Source organism: Balaenoptera physalus (assembly GCF_965194825.1).
Source record: "Balaenoptera physalus genome assembly, chromosome: 1".
Classification (NCBI taxonomy): Eukaryota; Metazoa; Chordata; class Mammalia; order Artiodactyla; family Balaenopteridae; genus Balaenoptera; species Balaenoptera physalus.
The window spans coordinates 29,098,657-29,117,317 of NC_138882.1; the positions used below are offsets into that span (position 1 = coordinate 29,098,657).

Below are 18,661 nucleotides of genomic sequence, written 5' to 3' on the forward strand. Positions count from 1 at the left end.
AAAAATTAGCACATTGTTTTATAATTACGTATTTATTTGTCTGTCTTTCCTACTAGACTCAGAGCTCCCTAAGGGACTTACTGGTATAACCCTGGCACCTTCAAATATTTATTGGATGTTTTGAGTGAGTAAATAAGTGAATAGATGAACAGATTCCCTCAGGGAACAGGGATAAAAGAAGTTAGCAAAAGTGGTAAACTAGGAACTGCTGAGAAATAGGAAGAAAAATAGAAAGTAATATGGTACATAGTTTACTTTAGAAAAAAAGCTGAAAATGTTTTTTCAGGAGGAAGTATCTTTGAGTGTATTTATAAAGTACATATTTATTGAGTATGAGCAGGGCACGCTGGTAGATACTGTGGGGCATACAAATCTGAATTAAACATAACTTTTACCCTCAAAGAGTTTATGATCTAGTGGGGAAGACTAGGTACAAAATTTATACTAAGTGTAAAGTGATAATTATCACTTGTATCAGAAGCATAGATTAAGGACCATGGGACTTCACAGGAAAGAAAGAAGAATTTTGGATGGTGGGATGAAGGGAAGCTGCTTAGAAGCTTAGTAGAGGGAGCTAGGTGGCACCTGCACTTTTATTCTAAACCTAGAGTACTTTGGCGATTAATCAATTGATGACTGTTAAAAAAAATTTTTTTTTACACAAAAGCAGATTTTCAGACTAGCCAGATGGTTTTCTTTAGTGATGGGATTATTTCACCTATTAAATTCATCTGAGAAGGAAATCTATATTCAGTATATGCTTATGGTGACTTATTTTATTTTGGTTTTGCTTTAGGTTCACCATGCCATTATTCCGCTCAGGGATGCTTCCTAGAAATGCAGAAAACTCAATTGCTGTAGAAAAACTACTAAACGTAGAACTTACGTTTTGGAAATAAGATTGAAGTAGAGAGAAGTAAAGGACAGAAATCTACAAATTCATACAAACATTCCATACCAACACTTACTGATACACCATGAGTTTCCCAAATGTGGAATGTCTGTGTGGTATCTAGGAAACTTGAGCAGAGAATACTAGCCTGTTGAAAAGTAAGCTCTGGTAAATCGATAGTACTCACCCAAATGGCAGCATCCTCAAATCTCTTTCTATCCAGTGTTTGCCCTGAGATAGGCTTCTTTAATGGACCCATTGAAGTTAATTATAACTAGCTAAGTTTTCACTCAATTCATATTTATTGTCTGTTGATTTTTAATTAGCAATAGTATTCTTTTAGCCTATGTTCTGGAATGTTTATTTTGAAACATAAGATCAACAGCTGAGACATTTCTTTTCTTATACTTTCTTCACATTTTTGTGACTATCTGGACTTCTTTCAGCCTGATAGACTGCACAAGAGTTTAGCATGCTCATGGCCATGCTTGTTATTATCCCTATATTTGCCAATATTGTTTAAAGCACTACATAATCTTGGTGGAAGTAGATTATGAGAGAAATACTGGTTGTGAAAAATCAACAGTGGCTGCTTATAGGTGTATCAGTACAATGGAGTCATATAATTTTATTTAATTTATATGAATTCAGAGAAATAGGCTCAGCAAGAGATAACATAGATAGATAGGAAGGAAGGAGGGAAGGAGGGAGAGAGGGAGGGGAGGAAGGAGAGTGGAAGGGAAGGAAAGAAGGAAATGGTGATTCTGCCATTCCACTTGCTGAGTATATTCAGAGTGACCTCAAGATGAGAGAGAAATTTGCTATTCTTTTATTCCATGTCAGTTTCTACTTGCCATCCTTAGAGTTTCATGGGATATAAATTCTAGTGCTTAAAAATACATAGTTTTTATAAAACATTGTCATTAAGTGCATTGTAAGTAGAGGTGTTCATCTAAAGAAACTATATTATTTCAATGCTAGAGGGAAAACTGTGCTGAGCTTAACTATATTGAGACAGTATATTGGTCTTCAGTGTAGTACCTTCCTAAGGAATTTCCAAGGATGATTTTGGTTATACCTCATAATCTACGTGTTAACTTTAGAACCCACTCCATTATAGTCTATTTGCCTATTAAATATTTAAAGAGTAACTACTATGAGTTGGACCTCAGAGGATGTAGAAATAAGGAAAATATGGTGCTTTACTTTAGAAGATGAGTATCTAATTGGAGAGACAGACAAGAAAATATACATATGCAGTGTCATTATTGCTATGAAAACACTGGTTGCTGTGGGATACAGAGAATGCCTATTTGAATCAATCCAAAAGGAAGAGAGAGGAGGAAGGGGGAGAATGCCAGGGTAGGAAACACTTCTTAAAGTAGTTGCTAAGCTAAGTCTTGAATGTAACTGTAAGTTACATAAATAAGGATGAGAGGGAGAAAATAGCATGTTTGGAGTGTGATGGAGCTCATGCAAGCGCTCCCCCGTCTCCCCAGGTGTAGCACAGCATGGATGGTGCACAGAGTCCTGCAGAGAAAAGCCAGAAGAATCTAACCAGGTAGGTAGGGTCATGTTAGGACAGATCTCTCCCAAGTAATTTAGGTTTTATGCTGAAGGCAGTGAAGCATCATGGAAGGACTTCTGTATGAAATGTTTTAGAAAGAAGACTTTGGTGTAGTGATATGAGGCTTGTATTGGAAAAGAAAAAATTGGATACAGGGAAACTACTTAGAAGCTACTGAAGTTGGAAGGTTTTGGTAATCCGATCATAAAAATGATAAGGTTGTTAACTGAGCCAGTATTAGTGAGAAGGAATCGAGTTCTGAATGGCGTTTAGGTACTAGAATTTCCAGGATTTAATGACTAAATGGAGAGAAAGGGGAACATCACACAGTTTCCTATTTGCTGCTTGGGGAATTGTGTGGATACTGGGCTGTTTGTAAAATCAGGAAACATAGTAAAAGGAATGAGTTCTGAGTTGGTGATCAACTGATCACATATTCAGTTGGTATGTGAGTTACCTCGTGGGGATCTGAAGGAAGTGGGAGAGTCAGGTCAGAGATACAAATAGACTTCAGCAGCAATGCTGAAACGAAGGAAGGGAAGAAATGTCCAGTGTGAGAATAGTGTGTAGTTAGAAAAATAAATGGCTAAGAATGGTGCCTGAAGATACCAACATCAGACATGTTGGTGACGAGAGAAGCCTAAGGAGGATCCTGGATAGAAGGAACCAGACAAGAGAAGCCTTAAAAGTTAAGGAAAGTATATTAAGTGTAAGAGTATAGTAAAGATATACAACTGAAAGATAGCAACTGAATTCATTGGATTTGACATCTACTACTAGTTCCTAAGCAGAGTACCATGGATTCTTCTTTTTTTCTGGCATGATGCAAGGTATGTACCTTGGCTATAGTATAGAATATACAAGGGTTGGTTTGGAGCTCAGTAGAACAAGGTTATGAAAGTTCAGTGCAACCTTTGGTGGACAGTAAATCAGCATCTGGAGATTATAAAAGTACTCTAATAATGTGACCAATCACACTGCTGCTGACATATCCAAACCACTCTCTTTTTGTAGCTTAAGTATTATCAAATTCATATGTGAAGCAGAAAAATATTGTGGGGAGAAAAAGTAAAATGAAAACTGACTAAGGTGTTTAGTTTGATTTAGAATGTCTCTACTTAGGACTCTTTCCCAAAATCTTACTCATAGCCTTATTTCTTTCAGGCCTGTAAGCCAAACCTCTATAAATCCCTCTCCAGGCTGAAATCTCCTGGAGGTTAAGAGATTCATTAGTGGGGAAAGAAAAATCATTACAAAGAAATGTTACTCATCTGATAAATTTTTCACATTCTTCTATATTCTTTATGTGGGTACAACTGAACCTAACACTTTCCGTTATTTACTATTCTTGTCCACATTTTAGCTCATTGTACACTCTATAGTAAGCCCTTTGATAAAATTCATTTTCTTTTTGCATATGACTTCCAGTTTCATGCCAATCTTGAGATCCTCTCATACTTATTTCAGATTCTCATTATCTGGCTGGCATTTTGTCTTCAATTATCTCATTTTAAATTCACATGAGACAGAAGTGCCGGCAGTCAGCATTCTAGTTCTACTTACTAATTTGTGGAGGTGTGACTTGGGTGATTTTTAAATTAAAAGTATCATTTCATATTCATAGTGATGATTTTTTAAATTTTACTAAATTTATAGATATATGAATATCTGTTGTCAAGAGTCTGACAAGCTAACTTCTTTACTACTTTAGTTATTAATATATTACATAGGTTTTATCAGAATTCTATTGTTTTCACCCAAAGCTTTTTCAAAAAGTCTCAAGACAAGAAGGATGCATTGTAATAGTCACAATAAATTAGTCAAAATAAATAGTCAAAATAAATTTGGGAATGTTTTTAGTATATACTTTTATAATATTTCAAGGCTAGTTTCCCAAAATTCGTTTAGCCAATATATCTCTGCATCTAAAGTAATAATCCAAAGACTTGACTAGCCTCAACATCTAAGATGCTTACTTTTATTTCTAGAATATTATATGAAGTGACTGGAAGTACAGGGAGCTGCCCAGGCATTTATCTGTTTTCACAATTTCTCTCCATGTGGTTATGGCACAGGATGGCAATTTCAGGGTAGTCAAACTTCTTGCATAAAGGTTGGATTACCCCAGAGTGAGCATTTCAAGAAAGTGAAAACAAAAGGCACAATATATGTGTAATTTGAGACCCTGAAGAAAAAAAACAAAACAAAACAGGAAATGTAACAAAACAATATTTAAATATTAAAAACTCTAATCCCAAAACACAGTATATAGTCATTTGTGTTCTGCATCTTAACATGATACTTTTAATATTCATCAATATTGTTGCATATATCAGTAGCTTATTTCTTTTTATGGCTTTATTATATTGATGTATTACAATGTGTTTATATAATCTCTAGTAGATAGACATTTGGTTTTCTTGCAGTTTGGAGCTATTATGAAAAAATTTCTTGTGAATAATCCAGTACAAACCTTTGTGTGGATGTATAGTTTCAATTATCTTGGGTAAATATCTAGGAATACAATTTCTGTGTTATTTGGTATGTTCAACTCATAAGAAACTGCCAAATTGTACCATTTTGCATTTCTAGGATGTTACTTATCATCATCACCACACTTGGCATGGTTAGTCTTTCTTAATTTTACCCCTTCTAGTTGATGTGTATCTTATAGTTTTAGCTTGAATTTCCTGAATGATTAATGATATTGAACATGTTTTCCTGTGCTGATTTGCCATGTTGTGTCTTCTTTACTGAAGTATCTGTTAAAATCTTTGGTCCATGTTTTGATTGGGTTGTTTGCCTTCTTAATATTGAGTAATCAGACTTATTTTTATATTCTAGATACAAGTAATTTATCATATATGTTTTGCAAATATTTTCTCCCAGTCTGTGTTCTGCTTTTTCATTTTTTAGTGGGGAATTTTTTTCCTGTGTATATTTTTGTTTAAATCCGTTTTTTAAAAGTCATCTTGTTCATATGTAATTTACATTCAGTAAACTTCACCACTTTTAAGTGTACAACTTAGTGAGTTTTGACAAATGTGTAGTTTACCATCACCACAGTCATGATATAGAACAGTTCTATCACCCAAACAAGTCTCTCACGCCCCTTTACAGTCAATTCCTACCATCACCTCCTGTCGTCGCAACCACTGATGTGCTTTCTTACAAGTGTCTTTTTAAGGACAAAACTTTTAAATTAGATGAAATACAGTTTATAAGTGTTTTTCTTTTGTGGTTTATGCATTTTGGGTTTAATTTAAAACATCTTTTCCTAACGCAAGTTTGGTAAGATTTTCTCCTATGTTTTCTTCTAGAAGTGTTAATAGTTTTTTTGACTTATATTTAGGTCTACAACCCATTTCAAGTTAATTTTTGTTTATGGTGCTTGAGTCAAGGTTCAGTTTTTTTTGCAACTGGATATTAAATTTTTCCAGCATATTTGTTGAAAAGAATATTTTTTTCACATTGAATTACCCTGACACCTTTGCCAAAAATCAATTGACCATATATATGTGCGGGATGTTTCTGGACTGGACTCTGTGTATTGATCTATGTCCATCCATCCTTATACTTATACCTCACTGTCTTTAATACTTTTGCTTTAGAGTAAGTATTGAAGTGAGGCAGTTCAAGTCTTCCAATTTTGCTCTTCTTTTTAATAAGTGTCTTGGCAACCCTAATATTTTCATGTAAATTATAGAATAAGCTTGTTGATTTCTACATGAAGGTCTACTGGACTTTAATTGATAGTGTAATCTGTTGATCAATTTGGGGAGAATTGACATGTTAACAATATTGTCTTCTGATCCATGAACATGGTATATTTTTCCAATTATTTAGATCTTCTTTAATTCTTTCAACAATATCATATAGTTTTTAGTGTACAGTTCTTGAACATTTTTTGTTAAATTTATCCTTATTTATCTTATTTTTTTGTATTATAAATGATTTGTTTAAAGTTTCAAATCTGAATTGTTTGCATATAGAAATGCAGTTGATATTTACTTATTAGCCTTGAATCCTGCATCCTTGCTCAGTTTGCCTATTTGTTTGCTTGTTCTTAAGTATGTTGAGATTCTCTTTGAAGATGATCACATCATGTGGGAGCAAAGACAGTTTTACTTCCTCTTTTTCAGTCTCAGTGGATTTTGTCTCTTCTTGCCTTATTAAGCTAAGGCCTTCAGAACAATGTTAAATAGCAACGTTAAGAGCAGACATCCTTGCCTTATACCGGATCTTAGGGCAAAAGCATTTGTACTTTTCACCATTAAGAATGTTGTTAGCTGTAGGTTTTTCATAGATACCCTTTAACAAGTTGAAGAAGTTCCTTTCTGTTCCCATTTTGCTAAGCTTTTTTTTTTTTTTAAATCATGATAGGATGTAAAATTTTGTCAAATTATTTTTTTGTATCTGTTGGGATGATCATGTGGTTTTTCTTCTTTATTCTGTTGATATCTTGAATTTCATTGTTTGGTTTTTTTAATGTTAGACCAACATTGCATTTCTTAGATAAATCCCACTTAGTTATGATGTATTATCCTTTTGGTATGTTGTTGAACCCAGTTTGCTAAAATTTTGGTAAGAATTTTAAATCTTTGTTCACTAGGAATATCATTCTGTAGGGTCCCTTCTCTTCCCTACCCCGAGCAATGTCTCTGGGTTTGGATTCAGGGTAATGCTAACCTCTTAAAATGAGTCAGGCAGCATTGCTTCTTCTGTTTTCTGGTAGAATTCACCAGTGAAATTTTGAGACCAAGAGTTTTCTTTGTAGGAAGGTTTTTAACAATGAAATGAAATTTTAAAAATATATTTATGGAGGCATGCATTTTATCTATTTCTTCTTGAGTGAGCTTTGGTTGTGTGTTTCCAGGAATTTATTTCATCTAATTTTTAAAATTTATTTGCCTAATATTGTTGAATTCCTATCTAGTTCTAGACCCTGAGAAGGCAACTATACTCTACAAGGTTCCTTCTCTCATGCAGTTCATATTATGCAATTATAAAGGAGACTTATGAATGAAATTTCTTCTTAATTGAATAATTTATACATTTATTGTCTCAAGTTAATAGAAACTGTACTTAGAATAATAAATAGATATGCTCTAGAGACCAGAGACCTAAGTTTGAATCTCAGCTCTACCGCTTAAGAGCTATGTGATGCTAGGCAAGCTTCGTAACATGCCTAAATCTTAGTTTTCTCATCTGTATGATAGAGATAATAATTGTACCTATTTTATAACGTTGTTTTGAGGATTAAATAATCTAATGCATGTAACTTACTTAGTACAGTGCCAAACAAGTAGCAGTACTCAAAAATAGTGCCTATTGTGATAGTAATAATAACATATTTATTATATTTAATCATCTATAATATGGAGATAGCATTTTGTAGCTTTTGTGATTGTTGTTAGAATGTAATGTCTTAATGCTCAAAAATTGTAGTATTATTTTTATTGTGTTGGTATTGGATATATTTCATAAATAGCCCAAATATTTCACATTATATCCTAATAGATTTAAATATTTTAAAATAATTACCTTGAGAATTTTTACTCTTTTAAAAGTATATTTTATTCTCCAAATGAAAAATCTATTAATATTTAATGTGGTAGAACTGAGCAATCTCTTTTTTAATCTTGTTAGTAGAGTCGTAATAAAATACTTTAATGTAAATTATTTTAATTATGGAAATAGATTGGGAATTAAAAAAATTTTAAGGAGCTACTTTTGTACTTACCATATTATAAAGTATTTTCATTAGGTGACTTTTGATCCCAGAAAATTTCCTTAACTTTTCATGCCTTGCATTAATTATTTAAAAATTAGATAGCTAGTGGGAAGCAGCTACATAGCACACAGAGATCAGCTCTGTGCTTTGTGACCACGTAGAGGGGTGGGATAGGGAGAGTGGGAGGGAGACGCAAGAGGGAGGAGATATGTGGATATATGTATATGTATAGCTGATTCACTTTGTTATAAAGCAGAAACTAACACACCAATGTAAAGCAATTATACGCCAATAAAGATGTTAAAAAAAAAATTGCAAGCTTACAGGCTACTTTTTCCGGTATCAGGCACCTAGTTAGATCGAGAATTCTTTTTACATTTTCAGACTTGTAAGAAGAGGGCAAGAAATAGAGAAATAGGGCTTGAGGTATTCAGCTGAAAATTTATAACCAAACAACTGTTTCAGAGTCCAGCCATCTGACCTTAGATCCCTTTCAATTCTCCTGAATCATCCTAAGGGTTTAATTTGTATTTTAAGAAATGTAATTTTGAACTATTTATTAAAATATGGCATTTTATCACTATCCTTTCTGGAAGAAACTTTCTTCAAAAACTAAATGTAAATTTACATTACTTTACATTAATTTTTCTGTGTGAAATGCATAGAAACTGAGTTCAGCTTGAGAAGAGGATAGACATGATCTAGAAAACAATCAATATGAATTACCTATTAAATGTAAGTGTACTTTTATTTGATCCTATAAAAGTACATGTTTAAATGTTTTATTGTATAACTGATACCATTCCAATTGTGTAGTATAGTATTTGCTACAGACTGAATCTTTATGTCCCTCCTAAACTCATATGTGGAAACCTAATCCCTAGTGTGATGGCATTTGGAAGGTGGGGCCTTTCTAGTGATTAGGTCATGAAGGTGGAGCCCTCCTGAATAGGATTAGTGCCCTTATAAAGGACACCTCAGAGAGTTCAGTTGCTCCTTCCCCATTGTGAGGACACTGTGAAAAGACAGCTGTCTGTGAACCAGGAAGCAGGTACCCGATCTGCAAGTGCATTGATCTTGGACTTCGCAGCCTCCAGAATTGTGGGAAATAAATTTCTGTAGTTTATAATCCACCCAGTCTGTGGTAATCTGTTATAACATCCCAAATGGACTAAGACAGTATTGTTGACTAGTTTTCTTGTATGTGAGCTAGAGACATTCTTTTCATCTTAGGTCTTTTTGTAAACCTAAGTGATGTGTTAATCAGCATTATTGCACAGACTACCATGTCTCATTGCTTAATTAATTAGTTGTCTTTAGGTTACTCAGGTTCCAAGCTCAATCAATATTATGATAATGAATGTAATCATTGTAATTATTGACCCATATTGAGCATATTTTGTTATTCTCTGTTAACTGATATTTTGCTATTACAAAGGAGTGACTAAAGTTTGTATAGACAGTATTTGCAAGAAAAAAATGTAATTGAATTTAAAGTCTTAGATTGCAGTGATAGTTCTCAGGATGTTGTTTAAGTCTAGATCTTTATTTTTTAAAAAAGTTTGTTGCATATTTTTCAAAATATAACAATTTAATTTAAAGGTAAACATTCCGGGTTTGTAATGAAATATAAACTTGTATATTTAGATCATTAAGGCAATCTATTAATATTTACATTACTATATTCCCACAGCATTGCTAAGCACAACACACACACACACACACAAACATGTAGTCGTTGCTAAAGGAACTTAAATTTCTAAAGGTATGTTCCTTGCTTGAGGAGCAAAAAATTCATTTTCTTAACAAAAACAAGATTATTTAGTTATTGTATGTGATTTTTTAATGTTTCTAATAAAAATACTTTACCTTCAAAACTTTAAGCCTTATTTTCCTTATAAATAATTCTTTGGAAAGTATTTTTTAATTTAACTTTATTCTTTGCAGTACGTATTTATTAAGTACCTAATATGTGCTACATGCTAGGCTTGGTGCTGAGGATGCAAAGCTATAGAGCACTTGTGCAGTCTTCCTCTTTCTCCTGTGCCTCTGCCAAGAAAAAAAAAAAATTGTTAGAAGCCTGAATCAGTAAAATCATCAACAGTATGTTTACTTAACACCTTTATAAAATTTCTCCCATTATGAAAGTAACAACAGTACATGTATATTGCAGAAAACATCAAAAAGTTATTTCAGTTCAATTGATAAAATACTTATTTATTGACTGCGTGCTACAAGCTAGTCACTGTGCTATGTATTTAGTACGTGTCATGAGGAAGACAGATGGTCTCACATTTAAGGAAAGTATAGTGCTCTGGGAAATGGATATTAAACAAATTATTACAGGTAATTTTCAAGGTATAAAACAGAAAAAAAATACTCTAAATCTTACCATCCAGCAATGATCACTATTACCATATTAATGTATTTTCCTGTTTTTATACTGTACCCATAATTTCCATTTTATTTAATATTGTAAAATACATATTAGTTGCCTAGTAATTAATTATGCAGATGTAATTTATTAAATCCTTACTATATTTTTGAACGTTTAGATTGTTTCCATTACTTAACCAACTTTACTTAAGTATAAGCTACATACAATAAAATGTACTCACTTTAAGTATACATAACTTATATGACTTTTGACAAACATCTATGCATGTAGTCCCCATTACAAAAAGGTGCAGAACATTTCCACTGCCACAAAAAGTTCTGCTGTGCCTCTTTGCAGTCAGTCTTCCCTGTCTCATTCTGTCATCTCCTGCTCCTATACCTGGCCCTAGGCAATTACTGATCTGCTTTCTGACACTAAAGATTTGATTTACCTTTTCTAAAATTTCACAGAAATGGAATCATACAGTATGTACTCTTTTATGTCTGTTTCTATTTCTTTTGCTCAGCCTAACGTTTTTGAGATTATCCGTGTCTCAGTAGTTTGTTCCTTCATTGCTGAGTCATGAGCATGCTATATCAATGTTTTTTAAATCTGTCCTGCTTTTGGTGTACATTTGGATTGTTTCCAGTCATCGCCTACTATGAATAAAGCTGATATGCACATACATGTACAAGTTTTCTTTTTTCTTGGCTAAATACTGAGGAGTATAATTGTTGAGTTTATAATAAGCGTATGTTTACATTTTGAAAAATTCCAAAACTGTTTTCCAAAATAGTTGTGTCATTTTGCATTCCTAGTATCAATGCCACAAGAATTCTGGTTGTTCCATATCCACACCAACTCTTGGTGTGGTCAGTCTTTTTAATTGTAGTCATTCTAATGAGTATATAGAAGTGTATTATTGCGGTTGGTTTTGAGTTGCATTTTTCTGATGACTAATGATATTAAATATATTTTTACATATTGGCTATTTGCATACTTTTTTTTACCTGTATGTTCAAATATTTTGTCTATTTATTAATTGAGTTATCTTATTATTGAATTATAAGAGTTCTTTATATATTCTGGTTACTAATAGTTTGCCAAATGTATGTATTATAAATAGTTCCTCTCACTTTGCAGAAATATTCTGTTTTTCTCTTTTGCATTTATTCACAAATTTTACTTCCATTTTGTTATTTGCCTTCTGATCTTGTTTACTGGGTGCCTCTTACCTCCCCTGTTCCCCTCTCCCTCCACCCCCGTTGGCAGTTCAGAAGCTTTTTTATTGTTGTGAACAAATGTGTGGATCTTTCTCTTTATTTGTGTTTGGATTTTGTTATCATACTTAGTAAGGCTCTCCCCATTAAAATCTGTCATACAAAATCTCCTCACAGTATACTTCGACTACTTTTAGTATTCCCATTATTGCATTTAAATTTTTGATGCATCTGAAGTTTCTTTCATGTGAAATATGCACTAAAGATTATACTTTATTTTTTTCAGATAGTAGCCGAGATATCCCAGTACCATTTATAAAATAAGCCATGTTTACTACATTGATTTGAAATGCTACCTTTATAACATAAATTCGAATCTACTTTGGGACTTCTATTTAGAGCCATTAATTATTCTGTATAGTCAAGAAACAGTACAACATTCTCTTAATTCTTATAGCTTACAATATATTTTAATAGTAGTTTTTCTTGTTTCCTGAGGTAAGATTGTATTTCTATAAACTTCCCTCTTAGAAAAAAAAAAAAAAAAGTTCCTCTCAGACTGTACCTTGCCTTTTCATTGTCTCAGTGATATTTTCTGAGTAACAGAAGTTTTAAATTTTGAAATCCAATTTATCAGTTTGTCTTCTTTGTTTTTTTTAAAATACTATCTAAGAAATCTTTGTCTATCATGGATGACAAATATTTTCTCCTATATTTCCTTTTATAACTTTTATAATTGTGCTATTACATTTAGGTTTATGATATTTTTTATTTTTATGTATGCTGTAAGCTAAGGATTGAAGTTCATTTTTTATCCCATGTGGATATTTGGTTATTCCAGAATCTATTGTTGAAAAGTCTATCCTTTGCCCCATTGAATGACCTTGACACCTTTGGCAAAAATCAGTTTGACATATGTGTGTGTCCTTTGCTCTAACACTAATACTGCTGCACTAAAGAGGCAGTATCCTCAAGGACTCTAGTGGGTGCCACATTTCTTAAGAAGTTTTTCCATTTTGCCTGGTAAGAACAAAAAGTATTTTTAGCTCTATGAGCCTGTGATTTTTTTCACCTGATTCTTTCCAATGGCTCTTTTCCCTGGCCTCAGAATTTTCCTCATATACACATGCTGATTAGTAAGACTCAGAGGCAGTTCTTTGCAGGTCCCTGGAGCTCTCCTCTTTGTGGTTCTCTGCCTCATGAATTATAGATACTTTGGTCTCCCCAGTCTCTGAACTCTCTATCCTTACTTCAAGGATTCCACAGGTTCTGTTTCGGTTTTCTTTCCCTGTGTTACATTCTGGATGGTCTCTCCAGGCAGCAAGCTGGAACAACCATAATTACCACCTTGTTTCCCTTTTCTTTGGAGTCACTGTACCTTGAAGCCTAATGCTTAGTGTATGAAAATCCTTGTTTTATTTATTCTATATCATGGTCAAAACAGAAGTCTCTAACCTTTATACTTTATGGATATTTCCACTGGATGCAAAATTTTAGGATGTGTTTTTTTTCTTTCAGCAATTTGGATGTATCATTCCATTGTCCTTTCACTTATATAGTTTCTGAGGAGAAGTCTGGGGAAATTCTCCTATTTGTTCTTCTGTATGTATTGGGGTTTTTTTCCCTTCAGAATTTTTTAAAGATTTTCTGTCACCGGTTTTTCAGCAATTTTAGTGTGATCTGACTGGTTATGTTCTGAGTATTGATGCATGTTTGTGAGTTTTCATCTCACTGAGTTTCGATGAAATACCTAATCTGTGCATTTATCTTTTTTATCCTAGTTTGGAAAAATTCAGGCATTATTTTGCAGATGTCTCCCTCTCCCTTTCAGGATCTGCTGTTATCCATATGTTAGACTCCTTGACACTGTCCAAGAGGTTGCTGAGATTTTTTTTTTTTTTTTCAGGTGCAATTTATATAGTTTTCTTCTGCTATGATTTCTTGTTCATTTGTCTTTTCTCTTGCAGTGTCTAATCTGTTGTTAATCCCATCTAGTGAAATTTTTATTCAGGTATTATATGTTTCATCTTTAAACGTCCTATTTATTTCTATTTCCCATTATCTCTTCTTTATGTTCCTATACTGCTTTAAAGTTACTGTCTATTAATTCCATCATCTCTGTTATTTTTGAGGTCTGTGTCTAATGACTGACTTTTTTGTTGGTGATGGGTCATATTTTCCTGCATCTTCTCATGTCTAGTAATTGTTGATTGTATACTAGATACTTTGATTTTACTTGAGTGTTTAGATTTTGTTGTCTTCCTTCAAAGAGTGTTACATCTTGTTCTGGAGAGCAGTTATTTGCAAATATGATATTTTACAGTCTTGTTTGTTAGCTTTGTTAATGTATGGTTTAGCTTTTACTCTGACTTCTTTGAAATATCTACTGAATGCCTGTGTGTTCAATAATGACACTCTTCTGACTTTTCTCCAAAGTTAAGCAAATATTGTGGCACCATTTATTAAATGGTCATTTTTTCCCCATATACTTCATATCCTTCTATATAATCATCAACTTTACCATATTCTAAATTTCTATAAAGTAACCTGTTTCTGGCTGCCTGATTTCATTGATATTTCTTTTAATTTATATGCCTATTCCATATGAATTGTAGCTTTATAGTATCTCTAAATTTCTTCAGACAGAAGTTTTCTTGAGAGCATTAATATGTTGAGCAAAAATCTTCTGTTTCAATAATATCTTGGCTCATCTCATTTATTTTTTCTAAAAGAGTCACATACCATTTCTACCGTTATATTCTCTTCTTAGCCCACCTAAGTATGACATCTCTTCCCTGAAAGGTAACATATGACCTAATTCCTATGCCTGGTAAATGTTCATTTCCTTCCTGAAACTTTCTTTTCTTTTATTCTTCAGGTATTCTTTCTGTTTGTATTTCTTTTAGGACTCTATCTTAATATGCTGTTCTGCTTCTTTTTCCTGTCCTTATGTGCAGTCATACCCTAAAATTCTGACCTTAACTCTATTTTCAGTTTCTACTAAATTTCTGGGCTATACCTTGCTTCCTTGGTGTCAACAGTATCCTTTATATAAATGACTCACACATTTACCTTTATACCCTTTGGTCCCATAGTTCTGAAGCTGTGCTATCAAGTTCTTATTTAAATGTCAAAAGGTCAAAATAAAATCCATTGCTCCTCTGTCCCCATCCCCATTCTTTTCCTTTACACTGCTGGCAGCAACACCTACTCAGCCATCCTTAGGGAAACTTCAACACTGTTGCTCTCTGCCTTTGCCCAAATGGTGCAAGCTAGTTCCCTCTGGAATATTGACTGTCTTGAAAGGTCTGTTACTAGCACTAATGTTCCTCAGAAGCTCTTATCCAGCTCAAAGGTTACTTCTTATATTACCAAACATACTTATTCACTTCTTTAAGTGTGCTTTCTATTTTATAACTACATATTTTTAGTGGAATTATTTATATATCTGATTGTTCTAACCAAATAGTGATATTCTTTCAGATTGGTACCATTTCCTCTCGTTGTGTCTGCAGCTTTTTCACAATGGTTGTACTGAATTGGTGTTCAGTAAGTTTTGTTGCGCTTTATGAATTGTTTACCTGACTACTGTAGTCTCAGATTTTTTTAATTGATTCTCTAGTTGCTGCCAGAGTTGTCTACTTAAAATTATGCTAATTTTTTTCGGACTTCCCTGGTGGCACAGTGGTTAAGAATCCTTCTGCCAATGCAGGGGACATGTGTTCAAGCCCTGGTCCAGAAAGATCCCACATGCCGCGGAGCAGCTAAGCCTGTGTGCCACAACTACTAAGCCTGCACTCTAGAGCCTGCGAGCCACAACTACTGAGCCCACGTGCCACAACTACTGAAGCCTGTGCGCCTAGAGCCCATGCTCCTCAACAAGAGAAGCCTGCACACCGCAACAAAGAGTATCCCCCACTCGCCGCAACTAGAGAAAGCCAATGCGCAGCAACAAAGACCCAACACAGCCAAAAATAAATAAATAAATAAATAAAATTATGCTAAATTTTTTAACCCAAATGTCTTTGACACTCCTTATCTACAAAATTAATCTCTAAACCATATCATGGCAGTCAAGGTCCTAAACAATCTGGCCTCATCTTTGTGGGTTTATTTTTTGTTTTCTTCCTTTTTTTGCTTAAGTTCTGTCATTAGCATGAATGTGTATTATTGTTCTTCAGCTACATGCCCTCCCTATGTGTTGTTTCCTTGCCATTACTATTTTTTTTTCTTTAGAATTAATTTCTTCTACATACATCTATTAATTACCTACTATGTTGATGGACTATACTAGGCTGTGGTCAAAATATTAAGATGGATAGAACTTGTGGTCAAAATTTTAAGATGGATATTAAGAGGGATTAATTCGTTCCACATGCATTTATTAATTACGTACTGTGTTGATGTACTATACTAGGCTGTGGTCAAAATATTAAGATAGATAAAACTTGCACTGTTTCGAATGCTTCCCTTATATTCTCCATTTGTGAAAAATCCATCCTTCAAAACGTGAGATACTACCTTATCTGTGAAGTCTTCTCAGATCATTCCAATAAAGATTAATCATCCTTTGCCTCCAAGGCATTTTTAATATTAGAATTACAGAATTTCTCATAGCTCTCTTGTTTTTTTATCTATGCATATATCTCCTTCATCGGGTTGAATTTCTTACGGTCAGGGATTATGTCTTAATCACCATTGTATGCCCTCTTTTTCTCTTCCCAGTGTCCAATAACAGTGACTTTAAAGTAATTGATGCTCACTAAATGGAAAGTTGGTTCAAAGCCAAGGTAGAAAGTTAGAAGGAATATTCAGAGAAAATCAGGAGAGTTGTAGTACCAAAGCCAAGGAATGTTTATAAGAAGGAGAGGGTAATAAGTGATGTTCTAAGCTCCAGAACGAGAGGTTCTTGGTTATGTTAACAGGAATAAGTTCCATAAAGTAGCAAGGGTAGACATCAGAGGAGAGCAGATTGAGAAATAGAGTTCTTCTCCTTAAGTAGCTTTTTTTTTTTTTAGCTGATATTTTTATAGAAATTGGCTGGAAGACAAATTGAAGATTTATGGTCTAAATAAAGATCTAGAAGCCTTCATGTATTATGCTGATTTAGGGAAGATCTATATCTTTTGTATAGTAGATGAGTGGGTACTAGGCTTGACATTTGAAGAAAATTTAGAAATCTAACCATTATTTTCATCTCATTAGAAGACTACCGTAAATCTGGGTCACAGGGGTTCCTTCATCAAAATTAGTGATATTTTGTATTAAAGGATGACAGAAATTACTTTGACCTAGAAATATTTCAGAATGGTTTTACTGATGATCCATGCTTCTTTCTACTTCCTGTCTTTGTTTGAATGGTAGAACATTAATAACATGTATGTGCCTGTATAAAATGAATGAATTTTGAAGCATATCCCTGAATAATTTCATACAGTGGTTTGATTTTTGGCATAGTATATTTGGTCATTTATAAGACACATTGAACATTTCTTCAATCAGAATGCCTTTTATATTTGATGGTGTGTCATAGTTTTAATTGACCTCATTTTTTTTTCTTGGTATTAACATAAAAAGTTGGTGGAGTTGCAATCAACAGCATCTTAGATTTGATAAAATATGACAATATAGTAGAGAGCATTAAAGTTTAGAGACTATCTGCCAAACATTTTAGTTTTACTATAAGTAATGTTGAGCCAGTCTTTTTTGGCAATAGTTACATGATATTACCTCCCTCTCTTTACTATGACAATGGGTTATGCATAAATTTTATCTTAAAATAATGATAAACTCTTAAGTGGAGTTGGAGGTGGGAAAAGGGAAGATGGAATCTATAGAGAACCTCTTTTATGTTACCTAAATTATGATTTGGTGTGTGAGAAACAAATCTCAGTTAACCATAATTCTTACAAATTTGTAGAAGCAGTTTGTAGAAGTAATCCATGTGAAAATACAGTTAATTTCTGATCTTGCAGTCAAGGATACATTGATTGGTTCATTTCTTTAATCAAAGACATGTATTGAGCACCTACTGTGATACTTGGCAGTGTGCGCAGCACTGCGAACCATCTTTTGTTGTTCTTGGTGGATTTCTTAATACAGTGAAACAGTACACAAAAAGGTCAGTAGTCAATTCATAGTGCCTGAAACTGGCTCCTTCCTCATATACATTATTGAACTGAGAGCTGAGACAGGCAGTTTCTTAAATAAAGGAGCTGTCTAAATGGAGAGCTGGATGCTTGACCACAGTGAGAACCCAATAAATATTTGTTGACTGTTGTTAATGGGAAATGGATGGGCTTATAGTTTTAAGTGATTACATTTGAAAAGATTGGTGTCATAGTTAATTATTATTGAAATAGGAAGAGTCTACATTGAGAACTATTAGGGAAATAATGGGAGCTTCTCAGTCCATTTTGGGCATTACTAAAATAAATTGAAAACGTAAAGCCTCACAGTTTCTCATTGCAGAAAACATGGATTTAAACGTTGAAAACATTTCTAGAGGTATCATGATGAATCAAGAGTTGTAGAATTTAGCAAGTTCACATAAATAAGTTTCCACAAATCAGCAGTCCTTTCTTTGAAATCAAGTGTAAATCAGATAATTAAGTAGAAATATTACATCTATGCTTATGTGCATTTATTTTAATAAAGTCTCAATACCTAATCCTTGAAAGAGTGAAGCAACAGTATACTGAGGGAGAGATGTAATCTGATGATGCAAACTTTTTCCTCTGGTAACTGAAGGTTAAATGGGTAGCAAGCAGAATGCCTTAAACAAGATTGGTATATTGATTAAAGCGCTGATTTAACAGCTCGCAGTCTCCCCTTGGAAACCTGGAAAAGATAAGCCAGCTGCTGTCTAAGA

General features: G+C 33.5%; 1 protein-coding gene across 6 annotated transcripts in view; it reads left to right on the plus strand.

Annotated features, from left to right (window-relative positions):
* The window catches only part of AKT3 (AKT serine/threonine kinase 3), a 392,413-nt gene that overhangs the window by 258,370 nt on the left and 115,382 nt on the right, over positions 1 to 18,661 (plus strand). The gene's annotated exons all lie outside the window — the stretch shown is intronic.